This window comes from Pempheris klunzingeri, chromosome 17, assembly GCF_042242105.1.
Source record: "Pempheris klunzingeri isolate RE-2024b chromosome 17, fPemKlu1.hap1, whole genome shotgun sequence".
Taxonomy (NCBI): domain Eukaryota; kingdom Metazoa; phylum Chordata; class Actinopteri; order Acropomatiformes; family Pempheridae; genus Pempheris; species Pempheris klunzingeri.
In genome coordinates this window covers 9,395,775-9,415,118 of record NC_092028.1, presented here as the reverse complement: position 1 = coordinate 9,415,118, position 19,344 = coordinate 9,395,775, and positions in this window count along the sequence as shown.

The following is a 19,344-nucleotide window of genomic DNA, read 5'->3' as shown; positions in this document are numbered from 1 at the left end:
AGGAGCCTCCTTCAACAGCAACAAGTGCACCTATATGACTTTATGGCACGTATTCCCTCATCCTGTAACCCAGGAAGCCACTTTCTAGATCAGTTCTTATTAACCTGACTCGTGTCTTCAGATATAATAGCGTGATCTGTTCGATAATGAGGGTCATGCGTCCTCCTAAACTGGCTCCACAGCTTGTGTAGATGATTCCTCCGACTGAAAATAACCAGGGATCTAAAATGCTTTCTCCACATTGTTTTACTTGGAAATGCAGCTCCCACGCTCAAGTGGACAATGCTTTCTTGTGGTCCTGAAAACATCTGTGTGTATCGCAGCGTTTTTATTCCCTTCAGTTCATTCAGTGATGGGGGGAAAAAAGTTAACAATATGTGGAAGAGTAAAGAGGCTCCACAAGAAGAGTTCAGGACCTGAACTACGGAGACAGTTGATTCATTCTTGCAGCATCCCAGCACAGATACAGCTGTTGTGTACCTGAGAGAATTTCTAAATGTTCTCCAGTATCCTTTTAGAGAATAGTAATGACTGTAATTGTCAAAATTGCTTGGTTTATTGAGAACGTAACATTTTCATTAAAGGTCGCGTGGAAGATGTTTTTATGGTTTTCTTTATTTTTATTTCTGTTCTCTTGCTTTAGGGATTTGACACTTTGACACCACTGTCAGCCTCTGATTGTCCAGAGAGATTCCCATAAGATGTCAGAGCCCTCTGGGGGAAAAAAAGATGGGAAACGTTTGCTATTTAAGAGAAAAGGGTTCACCCACGCTGTAATTAGTTGTTAGGTTTGGACTTGAACAAAAAAAGAGAAAAACTGCGTCATGCTGATGCAGCTGCAGACACTCGGACCACCTGCCAATACACAAACACCTTGAGCAAACACATTTCAAGGGACTGGACTTTGAATCCAAATAAGAAATTGAGAAATTAAAATAAAGACCCAGATGGAAATAACTACAGTAGAGCTATTTGTTTGTACTGTAAACATCTTTCTTGGATTCAGATTTCAATAAGAGGACACACTATTATGAGCACTGCAATGTGTCAAAAAGGGAATGTGAAGACGTATTTAAGCGAAGCATTTATCTGTTGACATCTGACACCTGCTGTACACATTCAGAAATAGCACCACCATAGTGCATAAACAACTCAGTCCCACGGCAGAGCAGCAACTCTTTTGGGGAGTTTTATCTCTGCATCCTTAATTCGGCAGGGTCAGCGGTTCACGGCTGCAAACGTATTTACAGTTCATAACGGGAAAAATATGATTCAGAGCCGTAGTTTAGACGAAAGTGGGAATTGTACGAAGCAAGAAAAAAAGATGCTTGAAGTCTTATCATCAGATGTTCTGTTCTGCAGAACCAAACTGGTGATCTTTTGATGAGCTGCAGCTTCCTGGTTATCGTGATGTTTATCAAAGTGTGACGGAATAAGCCACTCAAGCTGTTTCCTCAAATTCCTCGGACTCTTATCACAAACCCAGCAGGCATCATAACTATTATATTAAAGCCAGTATTTGATATCTGACTGGTTAAGATGCTAAAGAAAATGAAGGGAAACACATGAGATGCATTGCAGTTTTAGGAGATATCTTTCCTGCTTCTTACCGACAGAACAGTATATTATATATACTTTATATTTACATATAAACACATATTTATGTTTCTCTTTATTTAGGCCACCTGTCACAGCGACACTGCCAGCTATGTGAATTCTTTTGGGCCCTAACCCCGCCCGGGGTCCACTTGTGTGCTCCACTGTCTACAGTCACATCAGGGGACCTGTATTGATCCCTCAAATCGCTCTCATCTGTTGTTTAATATGCTTTTACAGAACTTGAGTGCATTGATGCCAAACTAAACTGTATTGACTCTACCTATTTTCTGATATCATTCAATCTGTTCACTTGGAATTAAATCTTTTTGCTTGCAGTTGTCCTCTTTTCTCTTTTGCCCCCTTTTGCTCGCTTCTCAACACACGCTCTTCCTTAACTGAGGATCGAGCTCCATCACTGAAGCCACTGAAAAACAGGTGGTTTCTCTTCTTATGTTTGCACAGATCATGAGACCCAAAGGCAGTTTGGCCAAATTAAAAGCAGCCATTCTTACTAGCAAGCAGCTGGCGTCACAAGAATCAACGAAATCTAACATATCTAACCATGGAAGCATATAAGAGACTTCGAGGCAAGTCTGCAACAAAGTTGAACCTGCTTTCTACGGGACAAACACAATTCTAATCAAGACAATGTCCACAGTCTGTCAACAAAAGGTGTTAAATATGGCTGTTACGAAAGCAACAATAACCTGCTTTTACCTACACACAGCTACCTCTCTACCTCCACATGTGATAAACTGCCCTAAAATAATAATAAATAGCATATATACTGTATATTTACCCCTGCACTGATACTATCATATAGTACCTGTTTTTATTTTCATTCATTTTTAGTTTTCCATGTATTTATCATTAATTCAATATAGAGTGTCAAAATAAAGTTAAGTAATGTAAAATGTTTTGTTTTTCACGCCAGAGTATTTAAAGTAAATTAACATGCTCCTTTAAAAAAAAAAAAAAATCCTTGATGTTGCTAACTTGACGTTATATCAGTTTTCTTATATGTAGACATAAACACAATCAAGGAAGTTGCAACTAGCATCGCAGTATGTGATCCTTTGGCAAACTGAATACAGCAGTAACCCTATCAACAAGAAGAAATGCCTGTTTGTAACTGATTGCACTAACACAGAGCAAAAATCCCCAAGCTAGAGATGTTGGCCAAAATTAAGTTAATGGGAAAACAGAGCCCCCAACAATGTTACGAGAATGACTGGGCACCGGCTCTTCGTTATTACCATAGGCTGTGGTGACTCCCAAAAGATGTGTGTGTGTGTGTGTGTGTGTGTGTGTAATCATATTTCAACCGCATGCCTGTTAATTACTCTATTTTCAAAGTCATTAAAAAGTCTTGAAATCATAAAAGATATGTACAGTGTTTTGACAGAATGCAGAACACCTCTCTCGGTCAAACTGGATTAAAGTCTCTAAAAGTTGCATCAAATGTCAAATGCTGAGAAAAGAAGAAGAGGAAAATTCCTAGTAGGTCAGTATCCTGTGATTATTAACCGTGATCTCTTTTCATTTCACATCCATTTTTGGTGTCAGAGTGACAGATAATCCAACCCAAACTATTTTCTGTTCGCACGCAACCAATGACCAAAATTGAAGGGATTAACTGTCTGGACTCATAGCTCCAAATATTTTAATAAGTTAATCTGTATCAGGATACTCTCTGACCCCTTTCTCATCCTTCATCTTGATACTTCAACATTTTCTCCTTGACATTTGTTTTGAATTTTCAGAGAGGCTAATTCTGAGGGGAGTTGAGGGCGAAAACAGGAAAAGTTCATATCTCTCTGTGGAGATTAGATCTATGGACCCCCTGAGGTGCCACATGAATGTTCCAACTGGGCCTATTTTTAGCCTACAAAGTTACCCACGAATGACCAAACACACCCAGAACACACACAAAGTTGACCAAAGGCCAGGAAACACCAGCATTTTGGATAGTTTGGCCAACAATTTCAAAGTAAACAGACTGAAAACAGCAGAACAATACTTAACTGTTCAGATGATGACACAACAATGGAAGAAACACTTCACCTATTAAGTAGTAGCAGCTGTATCCTCTTTCTTTGCAAAAATCCAGATGACATAAATCTGCAACTGTTTAACAAGACGTGTTGCACTTGTTGAAAATCCATCAGTGTGACGCGCCGGTCGAAGCCCCATCCACAAAGCCACGAGGTGTTTGTTGACAGATAAATGTGATGGATGACGGTGAAAGAAAAGCGCTATTTCAGAGCTCTTCAGACCACCGTGAGTCTCCTCTGAGGTTTGCACACACCCTAGATTCTGTCACAGCAGTTTTGGTTTTAATTATCGTTGCCAGAATTTCTTCTCCCTTCTAACTGCGAAGCCTACCGTTGACTTGATTTGAGACAAAACTCATATTGTAGAGTCCAGCTGATATAAGTTTTTGGTCTTCCAGTTGTTTCTCCTCAAGATTCTTTCACTTTCTGTATAAGTTTTATGCAAAACTAATTTCCATTCCCATCAGCCTCACCTGTGTACTTTGTATTTAATGCTAATTTGTAAATGTTAGCATGCTCATACACTAAAGATGGTGAACATGCTACATATACCTGCTAAAGATCAACATGTTAGCATGCTGATGTAGGCCTTTTGCTCAAACTACCACTGTGCCTAAGGTGCAGCTTCACAGTGCCCCTACATGGCTGTAGACTCTAAGGCTGTATCTGATGTCGCTCCCCATTTCCTGTGTACTACACTGCAATTACCATCCGTCATTTCATTCAAGTGTCTGATTTCTGAATGAGAAACTGATGCACTACATAATGGCCTCAAAAAATTCCCACAATGAAACTGTAACGGCGCCAGCAGCGAACAGGCAGAAACTCATGAGCATGACACACAGAGCAAATAGGTTTGGAGCAAAGTCCAAAACGTTTGATGCAAAAACCAGGTAGGCAAGCTTAACCAGGGACAGGGAAGACGAAAAATCAAAGTCAAGGAAATTAGGAAAGGGTTAAGGCAGGCAGGAGGGCCAGGGATGCTGGGATAATGGGAGCTTACTACTGTGCTATAATTGTAACATCCTGTGCAATACAGACATGCATATATATATATATATAATATTTTTATATTTGTATTTAGTTATATTTGTTATATCCCTTGATTTTGCACTACTTCTGTTACTGACACTGTTTCTGCACTTTTTCTGTCTCCTCTGTGGGATAAATACAGTTTCCCATATCTGTTATATGTGACAGAAACAAAAACAGTAATGTCCACAGTATATACGCCGCTCTCGGCTAACAATCCCATAATGCCAACCCGATGCTTCAGATGGTTTGTTATATAGAACTGTAAACGGCTAACCTTAACCAGAAGATCAACAAACAGTATTAAAACTATTGCTCAGGCCAGTTGGGAGAAGTGCCGTTCATTCCTCTTCTTTCAATGAAAAAATACTTTCATTTCTTTCCACTGATGCTTTCGGCAGCATCGCACTAACCTCTTTAGGTTGGCCAGGTTGTTTTCTTGGTGTTGTCTCACCTGCAGATTGATTGGTCCAAACCACTGTGGTTCAGCCACAAGCACATAACCACAAGCCTGTCATGGAAATGGATTCTAGGGTGGGAATGATCTCAAGAATCCAGCTGCTTCACAAAGTAACCACAATGCTGTATGTGGAATTTTGTAGATGTGAAAATTTACAATCAAAAGTCTGCCAGTGATGATGCAAAATGACTTCAAGGAAATCTCACTTTCTTCCTCATTGAAGAGTTAATTACAGAGTATTTGTGTTAAACTGTAGCAGCAGTGAATGAAGACGTGATTTTGGACACAGCCAAGGTCATTTTGAACATATTTATTGCATCACCCACATTATTCTTGAATTGGTGGGAAATCTCATAGTCTAAACAACATTTCGACTATCAAGTAACACCAACAGTCCTTACAGTAAATTACTGAAATTGTTTAATAACCAACACCAGAGCCAAGGGAAAGAGAAACTTTGTGAAATCACACTCAATTGTTTTATATGTAAAGGTGCATCTCTTGAGATGGAACACATTTGCATTTCACTTTTTTTTTCTTTTAGTATATTAATACATTATGTTCTGGTGATGCAAAGCAGATTTGACATAGTGACGATGAAGAAAAATGTTCTTGTCCCGTCCTTGACTCATTGAATTCTCATATAAAAACAGCGTTGTTGAGTTGTATGTCTGGTGTGACTGCGTGCCTGGAAAACTTGTTTTATTAATGTCTCAACATTTGTCCACCACATGTTTGGTACTTAATTCTACATGGAAGATGTTGCGGTATTGGTGGAGGAAAAGAAAGAGATATTTCCAGACATTTTCACCTTTTCCATCTCTCTGTGTGCTCTTTGGGGACACAGTTCAAAAGAAATTCACTCATGTTTAATTTCATTTGAAGTGTATATACTAGGCTATATTTAGAATTTACACTGTATAAACCAAATCCATGCTCTCAAAGTCAACCAGACAAGCAACAGCAAGTAAAATCTACTGTCCAAGTTATTATTACTAATCTATTTTTTACGAATTTGGCCAGATGGTAAACATTACTTTGTAATTATCATGATTAGCATTATTATAGTGAGCCTGTTAGCATACTGATTTACTGTTTCTATGTGACATCTCCATCACTACGATCAGCGGATGGAGCCCTGCTGTGTACTCCCATGCCACAGTTTGTGACAAACAGGACTGGCCTTTTGCAATTTAAGCCCCCACACAACTCTGATGACAGAAGTCAGAAACATGAAGTCTCCAGGCTCTGTTAAACCTCATCTGAAAACTTCTCTCTTTGTGAAAGCCTCCGGTAATGTTTTTCATTCATACTGCTTGAATGTGTTCCTATGTCATTTTGTTCAATTTGTTTTATTGGTTTTACTTCCTCTTTATGTCCTATGGTTTGGTCCATAGTGATATATATAAATAAAGTGTATTATCATTATTACTATTATTATTATTATTATTAGTAGTAGTAGTAGTAGTAGTATTACTGATTTAAGCATTTAGTTTAATGCTTCGCTGTGCTTAATTGAAACTTGCTAATTATCCTTTATAGCTTGCTTGTTTCAGCCAAACAAAAACCAAAGTGTAAAAACGACTTTTTCTTTTCTTGGAAAAGACTCCCCTGAGCCAAGAAAAAGTCCCACATATGAGTCCTTGTAAAACCAGAGTGTGTTGTCTTTACACTTTGGCAAGAAAGAAAATAAGCATATTCCTGTCAAACTATACTTAATTTTAAACGGTCAAACTCGAAACTGAGCCAGAGGGACATGCACTTACTGCTGACAGGTCAGGGAGTTTAAAGGAGTTCATCAACAGCCTCACGTTGAGTGAAGCTATTTCAGATGAAGTTTAATTCAGGAAGAGACAGGTTAGCTATTTTTAGTCTTTGGCCCTTGCTATAGCCCGATCTGTCACATCTTCATTCTACCAACTAAGAGGTTAGTGAGACACTGAGCAGAAAAGGTTTGACAGTCTGGCACTGTTCCTCCTCACGACGCCTCCAGGATATCATTTATCAACACAGGCTATGTGAGTGGGCTCACCAGCACACATCAAGATGTAACCCACAGCTTCTCTGCCTCTTCAACCTGGTCAGCTGAAGACTGATAGCTCCCTGAGGCAAAAAAATTCTGTCAAATGAGATGCTCCCACATTCACAGCGCCATTTAGATCCACCACTTCTGGCAATTATTCCTGTTTATATATACACAAAAGAAGCAAGTCTTCTAAAACCACAAGAGTTACAGTCAGTAATAACCACGCTCTAAGCTGTTATTTCTAATCCACAAATTTATATCTGAAACAGTCTCTTCTGTGTCTGTCTATGTTTGGCATTGGGGGGCATTGTTTATTCTGGTTCTGTGACTGCTGCTGAAAACACCACTTTTGCTCACAAAGAAACATTCTACTGTGAAATGTTTGGCTTTTACGTCCCTGGAGAGTAGATGTGTTTATAGTGGATATTTTGGAGTCTTAAACAGGCTTGACCAAGAAAACAGCCCTAAATTTATGCATGCAGCTTCCTCACTTTGTCCAGATTCTTATGTAAACAGAGTGGAGTGCAATGCGTTCTGCAGTCTCCGGGAGCAGGTGCCATGATTTTGCTGTAGGCTCCCAGGAGATGTATGCGGAAATTAATTTCTTTGGAAAAACTGTCAAAACATTGGACGGTAAACTTCCGATGAATTCTGTTTTTAAGGGATTAACAGAGTAAACAAGCATCTGTATTTTAGCTGGAAGGAAATGGACTGTGTGACTGAAATAAGGGGCCATAACATGTAATATGGAAACGGGACATAAAATAATAAAAATAAAAAGATCTCTCACCTGTGACTGGCATCACCTAAATTATCCTGTTTGTGGTTGTCTTGTCATCTGTAATTATTTGACTGCAGAGCGCCTGATTTTTTCTTCATCTTTTGTTATAGGAGGTTTGGCTGCTGGCATAGGGACTATGGTAAAGAGCAAGGGGCCTCAGAGAGCAAAAGGGTCACACAACAGCCAAAATGCGAATGCGGAGGGATATGTGACGTCGATATTATGTACTTGAATTTCCATCTACTTAGACCACCAAGTAAGCAATTTCCATAGCTTGTTGGTCTCGGCCCTCACTGAAACCTCTAAAATTTTCCAAAAAAAAGAAATCCTTCCAGTTTTTCCACGTTCGCTTTGATAGGCCTGTGACTAATTCATATATATGTCAAATATGTCTCTCACAACTGTTTGTAGAATGTAAGCACTTCCTCTTAAATTAAAACTGTGGTCATTTGTAATTTGCACCTGCAGTCTCCAGTTTTTGTTGCACAATGCATCATTTTACTCATGGCCTACACAGTATGGAAATCATAAAGTCACAATGCTTTAAATTTCATCAGATGAAACCAGCTTTTGAACCTAATTATAGTCAGTATTTTCTCTGTCTGCAATAACCATTCAATGTATTCACATTCTGTAATTACTTCTCTTTAGAGTAGTTTCCATTGTTGGTGGCAGGGTCCGCCAGTCCTGTGCTGAATTCAAATTGCTTGCACGTACAGGTGTTTGATATGAAGTGATGCATTGTAATTGTTTACTGTTTGCTGTCCCACAGTTGTATCAGACTGGTATTAAGTTACTGATGATGCTAACTGAACATTTCTTACTGTTAGTGCTTCACATAAAAAAACACGGTGGTTTTTATTGCAAGAAAACCCAGTGCATCAGAGGTTAGTGCAAAGTGCGATTGTTCGTGAAAAAAAATTTAAATCAAATCAAACAGTGAACACAGAACACTTGTGACACATTTCAAGCTACTTAGCAAGGTAACACATTTTTTGTCGTAGATATGACTGATTACATGTGACACATTGCAAGTGGTTTTTCACACAATAGCAGGGCAACAAAAAATGTGTTACTTTGCTAAGGAGCTTGAAATGTGCAGCCTGTCACATGGACTACAATAACTTTATGCCAAATATGTCTGGATTATAAATTCACCATCAGTGCAGCAGTGTCACATCACGCCAGAGTTGCCACTTAGGCTACAGCCAGCACATGGAGAAAGTACATTCTCCCTAAACTCACTGCTGAGATAATAACCACCATCTGGAGAGGTGAATGCTGAATGGCTGCAGCCTATAAAGATTCGAAGGCTGATCCCCGGAGCAGGATGACAAGGAAACACATTAGCATCTCATCGTCTGCTATTTAATGGCTCAGTAAAGTCACTTGTTCCACAAAGAGCATCGAGGGATACACAGCTTTCTCGTAACTCTGAGTCACCATGTGGTCCTTGCTTCCAGAAGTGGTTTGGATTGTTATCTGAAAATGTGCCATTAATGTCAGCTGGATTCTGGATTTAGGATTGGAAATTTAAAATCATGAAGTCCTCAGATGCCTCCTTAACAAGCTGCAGTGCTTAAGTTTTATTGTTTTGTCTCTCAGTCTGTTTGCTGAGATGATTAACATATTCAATAGATTACAGTGAAAGGGCAGAATTCCTAACTCAAATCTGAGTTTCATACAATCCATAGGGGTCAAGCATTTTATCACCGTGCTCTGACATTTTAAAAATGATGCTTATTGGACTTGTGGATGCTGTAATTAAAGGTCAGCCATAACTGCTGAAGCACTGGTTCAATAATTACGAAGTTGTGGGTCTTGTTACTGACAGGCCAAAGTCAAAGTGTTCCTATGCAATTATTTTAAAACCCAGAAACTGTGTGATATAACCCATCACTTGGTGATGACACCACCGTTCATCTACCGATGTATTTCCAAATGTAACAATGTAAATGCCAATGAACTTTTCATACCATATGTCCCTGAGAAGAAGTACTGCAATAGACCACGCCAGTGTCAGCAGCATTAGCTCCATCCTCATCTCCTAAAAATAGAAACACTCTCCAGAAGATTCCTAAACATTTTATCTGTCATTCCTCATGCCTTACTGGTAGTCTGTTGGACACAGCAGACACAGCAAATGTTATACAAGACATTATCAGGCCAAAATCTGAGAGCCATTTCACACTGACAAACTGGAGCCCATCCAATTTCATAAGCGGGGACATAATAAGTGGGATGAAAGCTATTTCCGTGTTATTTACAGACCTGAATCTAACAACAAGCTTTCAGCCGTGCAAGACGATATTGATCCCTGACGTCTCTGGATGCATTAAGAAGAGGAGTGGTCTCAGAGCCACTCCACGGATGAAAAGCAAATACAGTGAAATGTTAATCATGCCGAAGACACAAGACCCTCGTCTCATCCATTTCTGATGAACAGAGTGCATAATGATAAAAGTGATGCTTTCTGCTGACACTCTCATTTTGGTTGAGTTGAATTTTGTGGTTTTCCTACCATGTTTGGATGGCTCTCTAACTACCAAGACAAATGCATAATTGATATGTAAATGGTTATTTCATGGCATATATCTGGGAAACAACACAATGCCAAATAGTTAGAAATTAGAATACTAACAAGTGAGTACTGATCTTCCTTACAAAAAGTCAAGCGTGTAAAGATATTTCAGGTTTATTACAACTCTCGTCTTATTTTGGCCACAATTATAATGGTTTATTCTGAGACTGTACTTCTTACACAAACCTGCTGAAGTCAGGGAACACAACAACATCGTAAAAACACAAGATATGTGGTCGTAAATAAGCCAACAGTGAATCCAGATTATCTAAATCACCTAACTTGAAGGTAAAAAGAAGGCCTGGGAAAGGGGAAGCATGGCTTGAGAGCTTACGAGCTACTTTTGTCAACCTCTGTCTATTCATCTAAGTAACAGGTATAAGTAGAACAAACAACAGAGAAGGGAAATCAGTCAGCAGGCGAAATTTGTACCCTGACACCAAAAATGGCCTGATTATCACCCTAAAAACCGGTCCTGTTGGCAGACTGTGCTTGATAACTTTCCCAGCTGTGTGTCCTCTGCATTTTTATTTGTGTTTATCCCACTTTGGCTCATTTTCCGTCAGTGAAACTTAATAAAGCTTTTGTTTACAGAATTTTATTCTTTTTCTTGCAGTCTTGCTAGTACAGCTTCTCTCCTTGAACAGTTCAGATGTTGCATTGTATTTCTTTACTGCCTTCGGGCGAGTATTTATTTCCAGTCGCTGTTCTCTACATGTTTTGAGTTGTGTAAATTCTTCCCTGAATAGTTAATATAACGTTAGCTCAAAGTGCAGTTTGCTGTGCGCTGTGTGTAATGCGCTAGTTAAAATGTGTTCCTCCTCTTCTGTTTGAAAGAAACTGCACTCAGCGTATGAACACAAAAGAAATATGGTTCTAATAAGTCGCCTTTCTTCTCACTCACAGGCTCTATTTCTTTTACTGCACACTTGTTTTCACGCATAAACTTTTTTACTTGGCTTTTCTTTAGGTCATCAGTGTCGGTTATAGGAAAAAAAATTTTTAAGTGGGACCAAACATGCTCCATGGATGCAATCATTGAGATGTTTCTGTGCTAAATGAAAGCACAGGTGTTGGGAGTGCCAGTGGAAATAAGATTGGAGATTGGTATGCCATCCAGCTTGGATGGATCAAAAGGATTATACAGTATACGGTTTTCTTGTATTGATTAATGCTGTTTGTCCATCTTTGATCACAAGTCTAAACACCGCAAATAATGTTTTTTTCCCTCCTTGTTCAACATGCATCTGATCAATAAAAGTGTTGTGAGTAATTCTGGAGTGTGCTGGACTGTTCAGCCAAATTCCACACCAAAAATGATGAGAAAAACATTTATCATCATCATCATCACAAGCAGCAAGACCGTATCAGGGAGTTGACATCATGTCTGTCTGATTTAATGTTGTTTGATCTAACTTCATTTAGTGATGTGATTCCAGCTTCCAGATGTTTGTGTGTTTTGTCAGTGAGAGCAGTGAGTAATGCTTTCAGGGTTGCTGAACTCCCCTTCCCGCAACACTGCAGCACCCCCCAGCCCCATTCTCAGATTGGCCATCAATTAGGCCTCTTATGGAAATAATTTTTTAGCACTTGTAACACCCTCGCTAAACCTAAAATAGGAGGGGAGGATGTGTGTTTCCTTAAACAAAAGGATGTTTAGTTTTAATCACAGGCACAGTTTGGAGCAACTTTGACACATGTCATAATGACACAATGTCCTGAGATATGAAGAAAATTAAACATCCTTTGTCAGATTAAAAAAAAAAAAAAAAAAATTGGTAGACACAGACTTAAATAAGCTTTTTTTTTTAAAAAAAATTAATAATATTTTCAGCTTGCGCTCTGTTTATCCTGCCTGCTATCCTTGCTTGACCTGCCGTTTCTGCTCTCAGAGCGGAAAGGCTGAACAGGGGCAAGATTGTGAGGATTGCTGGGAATAACAAATTACGTAAACTAATGGCTCCGTAATGGATCCTTTCTACGTTGCAACGAGGGACATAGATGTGACTTTGAACAGGACTGAACACTGAGGATGGGAAAGGGTAAAAATAACTCCAGTAGAAGTGGTGATGATGCTAATGTCAGTGAATATTTTGGGGTTGTATTTATTTTGCAACTGTAAAATGCCTCAAAGATGTATCACGCCCAGTCTCTACTCTTGGAACTGTGGCTAAACATCAGGGGAACTTGCTAAAAGTTAAATCCAGTAGCTCACTAAACTTTAATGACCAAAACCATTGTAATTTGGCTTTAAGTACTTGAGCAAAAAAAAAAAGGTTCACATAGGGATCTACTGTCACAATTAATTTGCTGCTAGTTGTCACAAGGTTGAGAGATAAGCATGAGAATTCTCCAGAGATCTTTGAGCAAATATTTTCTACTTAACATAACAGAGCTTGAGTGTGGGCATTCGTATCTGAGATATCTGAGAGGACTCATTAGGAATATTCCTCAAATTATCAACAAGCAAATCCACATAAACATCAAATATAAATTGAATATCAACTCAAGGACAGTGTGTTGCCGTGTATAAATATGTCTGTAAAGCACAACGTACCTAGAGCTATATTGATAATAAATAGGAAACGGAATTTATGGTCAATGAAATTCAATACATTCAAAGGCACAATCAATAAAGTCTCACTCTAAATTGTACTTTTATATAAACTGCTAAACTTTACCCTGGAAATGTATCCACTCAAATGATTTGGATTATGGTGCCACATGAGGTAGCAGTGAAAGCTAAATTTAGTACACCTTGTGTACATATTTTCCCACTGGAATAATGAAATATTTCTAGATTCCCAAGGTTTGTGCGGGCGTTGAGAAAGGAGAATAGTCTAGAGGGCCAGAGCTGACGATGGTCATGAACATGCAAGGAATTATTAATTTAGCACTTTGTAGCCATCTGATGTTTGCTATGATGCGTCAGACTTATGTAGCTATTGTCAGCCTACTTCATCTCACTAAAATTCCCCAAAACATGGCTGGAGGTCCTCTTTTACATACATGGTGCAGAGAGAAGGTCAGGGGTCATGTGGCCTCGTATTGTCTTTACCTGGGCTGTGAAGCAAATATTGACACAAGGTATGCTGGCATGTTTGACCTCCGTGATTGAATAAAGCAGATTGAAATGCTCAGTTTGTCCCGTCATCCCTGATTCAGATCTCATCCCAACAATTACACTGTGATGACAAGATACCCCCCAAAAAAGGCAACATGGGAAATATGTGACGCCAAAACCCAGTAACCAGCTTCTATCCCGGTTGCTCAGACAGCAAAAGTGTGATTTAGAACCCTTTGTCCTTCGCTCCATGACAGTTTTTATGTACTTGAGGAGAAGAGGGGGCAGTCTTCAGTGAGGCTCCACAGCTGTGTGGATTAACATGAGGGAAGCAGCCTGACCACAAAAGGAAAAATACAGCAGGGACTCGCACAGTTGCACAGTAAATTCAAGAGAGTGAGAGAGTTTATCGTGGCAGAATGAAGTCAGGCCTCTGTAATGAAGACTTGTGATCTGAGCTGCTGGTCATGTTTGGGCTTTATATCATTTACATGTTAAGGTATTCCATACATCATGTGCTCCTCAGCAGCTCACACCTCATCCTTCCCTTAAATGCTATTAGAGTTTGACTCATCATTTGCATCATTACAGGCAAATTAGACATTTAGCGACTCATTACCACAGAAAGGCCTTCGATCTTAGCAGAAGTATTTGAATCACACTTTTCATCAGTCAAAACAGTATCAAAATACAGACCATGCATTTGTAATTGCGAATGTTTAATTCCATGTAATGTAAAAGCCCTTGTAATTAACCAACAGAGAATCTACTTTGACCTTTCGTTGTGGATAACTTAAAGTTGCAGTTGGTAAGATCGAGAAGAGAGTGGACTTTGTTTGAGAATTTGAAAGATTCCTCTGCTTCCTTCTCTACTGCAATTCAGTTCTGTCTCCAGAGCCAGAACTGTCATGCATGCACAGGCTAGTAACCACACAAATAGCATACACAACAGTAAGCACGGAACAGGAGCTATACTCCACATAAATGACATGATTAACAGTGACTATTGGCTGGCTATACTTCAGCTAGATATATGGTCCTCGTTTCATTACCTGTGTTTTAAGAAATTAAAAAAAAAATCCATATATATGTCCATCCCTGTCTGTCTCTTTACTGGCCCTGTGTATGTGCTTTTCATGGAGAGTGTGCATGAGGTCATGCTGTGTGTGTGCACCTCACCAGCCCACCCCTTCTTCATATTGACATGTTTTCTTAGCTAGAGTTAGCCAGTACATTAGCTACTAAAGCAAGATAGACAGGAAATTAAATTAGCAGCTTATTTACATTTGTTGCTATGAAAAAAGCCGCACATTGAAGATACTGAACTTGGCTAAGTGAGAGTAAGGGTGTGTGCCTGAGGTGCACAAGCAGTGATTGACACTGTGTTAGAGACTCCTCCTGGCTCTGATTGGTTGTTTTCATTCTGGTGCACTGAATTCTTGCACTAGCCAATAGGAGCACGAGAAGAAGCCAGAGAAACCTGATTTTTTTTCATAGATCTACTACTGTCAGGATATAGTTGCAGTTTCAACAAATATGTAAAAAAAATAGTTTTACAAAAGTTACCTGCTGAAGCTTTAACCTGTAGCCCCTCAATCTAATGTAGTTGGTTAATGGTTGGTCTGAAGCAATGTTCTGTTACAACAGTGGGTAGTAAGCTGCATAGTCTATTCTTTGCACTGCTTTATTATTCAAATATTTTCTCTTGACACACATCTAACCTCGCTGTGATACTTGGCCTGAGGCTTTGGAGCATGTATCCCTCATCAAGCTCCACAGTCGCCAAACAAAAGTGGTGAGTGACGACTCAGACCCTCCCTTGTTTATCTCTGTACAAATCTGGGAGCGACGCCGCTTTTCAATCTGAGCCACTGTTGGTTTGTGAAAAACATCAAGAGTGTGGATAGTGTGGACTTCAGTGTTTACTGTCCTCACATAACTGCTCCTGCTAGTAGCTGTTATGCACTGCCTCTACAGAACGTACAGCACATGATTAGCAGCTTAATGTTGTCTTTTATAAAACATAGCAGGTTACTCCTTTTCATTTAAAAAACAAGAGCATGGAAGTATGAAAAGACCTGATTGAAGGCCCCGGTGAGAGAACATTGGCTTTTCATCTGACAGTAGAAGCATGATTAATTTTTTAATGACAAGCTGTAACTGACACACTTAGCTTAGTGTGTTGAAATTAGAAAAGCAAGGAAAGCGTTGAGACTCTCCCTCTATTCAAAATAAAAACACAACAATATATCCATCTTAAAAATGGAACCGGTACATGACAGAGCATGAAACTAATTAATATTTGAAATTGCTTGACTGGTCTTAATCTTACATGAAAAAGCTAAGCATTTCACTGTGTTTACATTCCAGTGTTTAAAGACCATGATGGATGGGAATCACAACTCCTGAGGGTGAGGGATTCCTTTGGTGTGTCTATTACAAGTCATGTTTATGCTTCCATGAGGACTGTGATTTAGTGGTTTGTTTGAATGTGTTATTTTTTTCCTCCAGGTTACAGTTTTTCAGACTTCTCTGTCCAGCTCCTGGACAGGCTCCACTGTTTTGGAAAACACCCTGGAGTTAAAAATCATTACCTGGAAATTGTTTTCTCATTTTTCTCTTTGAGCTTTTTTCCCTTCCCATCTTTTGGCAATCTTCTATGAAAACCATTTGCTTCATCAGTAAATGGTCATGATGGTGACTTCCAGGTTGCATTACCTCATCTAAAAGGCATTAGGCAAATCTCAGTCACACCCTGATAGCCTCTTTGCCAGTTGGTACATAAGTGGGTGGGCTTATTTGTCTGTAAATGCGCAAACATTTACAGACTAACAGTTGGTACCATGATGTTTGTCTCAGATTGAGGTGGTTCACTGAGAACCCACATTATCTGCTGAAAATGAATCACAAAGCAGGTGTTTTAATGGGGGAGCCAATTTCACAAACATCTGGAAGGATAAATTAGGTCGAGAGACAAATTAGATTTTAAACGTGATATTGCGTTTTTAGCCGTGTTAGTGGCTCGGCTCTATGGCAGCGTTGTTCTAGAATATCTCTGCAACTATGATTGATTGATTGACAATGTATTGTCATTAAACTGTTTCATATTCATGGTCCCCAAGGGATTAACCTTTATGACTGGTGATCCCCTGACTGCCACCAGCAGGCTGACACTTTTACCTTAGTGTCCCACGGTGGGGAAATTCACAATGTTACAGCAGCAAGTATGCAAAAGTAAAAGAACAGAAGAAATAGAGCTTCAATAAAATAATAAATAAGAAACTAGTGGACAGAGATGTACATGTAAAAAAAGTATGCACAATTTAAACAAGATGAAGTATAGAAATAGGGACAATGGGGGGATATAAAAAACAGGGGAATATAAAAAGTATTGCACATTAAGTAAGGAACATTTTGATCTAAATATATATATTGCACAGAGCGATGGTGTGCAATATATAAGATATTGCACAGTTGGTGTACATTATAGTGCCATTATTGTCGGTTTTGATGTGCGTGTGGTCTAATGGGAGCAGTGCTGGTTGGAGAGTCTGACAGCTGCTGGAAGGAAGGACCTGCGACATCGCTCCTTCACACACTGAGGGTGGAGGAGTCTGTTGCTGAAGGAGCTCTCCAGTGCTGTCAGAGTGTCCTTCATGGGGTGGGACTCGTTCTTGATGCTGCTCCCCCAGCAGACCACTCCACATAAGATGGCTGATGCCACAACAGTGTCATAGAAGGTCTTAAGCAGTGCCCCCTGCACTCCAAAAGACCGGAGCCTCCTGAGCAGATAAAGTCTGCTTTGCCCATTCTTGTAAAGGGCATTTGAGTTGTCAGTCCAGTCTAGTTTATTGTTTAGGTGAATAGGTACTATAAGATGTCACCAGGACTTTTCCCTGTGGGGCCCCCGTACTGCAGACAACCATGTCGGACACAGTCTCAACAAGCATTGAATGGATTGCCATGGTTCAGACATTCATGTTCCCCCTAGGAACTGATCACTTTTCATCTAGTGCCATCATGAAGTCCAAACTTTAATTCCTATCAGCCTCAGCTGCAACAAATATTACCGAATTATTAATATTATTAATATTATATTATTATGTTAGCACTGTCACTGTCAGCATATGTCAATGTACGGCCTTACAAAGCTTTTAGCATGGCTGTAGGCTTGTTTGTCTGGAGTCTTGTTAAAAGAGATATTCAACAGCACATTTCTTATCTGGTCATTATTTGTCTTATCCACTCCAAAAATAAAATGAGTGATTTAAAGGCCTGGACTCGGGTCAGTAATTGCCTTCAGGGGAGCATGAAATACACTGATACATGCTATGAACTGCTGATGTGCTAATGAGCTTAAAAGGTGACTCCTCCCGCATTCCTTTGTGGGTTTTTCAAAAGAAAACACCGGCTCATCCACAAAAAGCAGCCTCAACTCCATACACAATCACACACATAGTTCGTTAACAAGTACACACAGGTGCAGCGATAGCCATAGAGTTAAAAAAAAGAAAAAGAAATGAAAGAGGAGAGAACAGAGTAAATAGTAGGGAGATGAAAGGGAAGCACTATAGCACAATGTCTAATGGCTAAGTACCTAATTTGGAAAATCAATAACTCACTGGCTTGGCTTAGTCATGAAGAGAAGAGGTGGTTTATATATAGTAACAGCATCTAATGCTAAAACATATATACTTTGACCAAAATTAGAATTTTTTTACTTAAATACAAACGGATCACTAGTGTGAACCCACAGAATGATACAATAACCTCAAAAACACAAAAAAATACTGTACACGCCCTTTAGGGACCAGAGTTTTAAAGAACATCAGTGGGAACTGCAGAGGCAGCAGAGGCCTTCAGCACTTAAGTGCAAACCTGTAACTGAGCCAAAGAGAAACAAATAGGAGATCTTATCAGTGGATGGAATGTAATTATCCATCCTATTTGCCAATAAACAGATGGTCATGTACTGGATCGTCTCTCTGCATTTGTTGCTGCTGCTTTTTATCATTTAAGGTTCAAAAACATCGTAAGTGATAAATCAAGTCCCTGCAGCTGCTGACAGCCTTGTTTGTAGTAGAATCCTAAACACATAGTGTGTGAGCATCTTATGGCTGCCTTGTATATCAACAGATGCTAACACGCCCACAGCAGAACTTGTTTTCTTGCCCTCTTCTCTCATGATTTTTTTCAATTCATTTTCAAGAGGGTTTTCTGTTTGTGCATGGTCGTTCATGTTGTTCTGCTTCTGTAAATAAAACTATGCAAATAGGACATCCGGGAAATGCCCCATTATATTGTTTGGGTCGTGGTTCTCAAGCACTCCTCTGAGGAAAGCCCATTATATTTGGAGGTCAAGAGGAAATTGCAGCAGGTGATTAGGTGAATGCTGCAGAAATGAGAAGGATTGCAAATCAAACTATTTGACATTTAAAGGAAAGTGAGAAGAACAAGGAGAGATAATATCTTTCAGCAGTGTTATTGTTTTATTTTGTGTCAACGGGGACAAGGTGGCTGATATGAACAAAGAATTACCTCACACCTCAAGAGTTTCTATACAAACTGGCCTTCATAATTCATCCAGTGTATGCCATTTAGTCTCACAATACTTGAACCAGCTGACATGCTGCGTATATTGGCAGCTTTATGACCGCAAGCCTGTATTAGCAAATTTGTAGTGCAGTGCTTTGTTTGTTCTGCTTCAAGATTTGTTATTTATCATTAAAAATAAATTTTTGATGAAA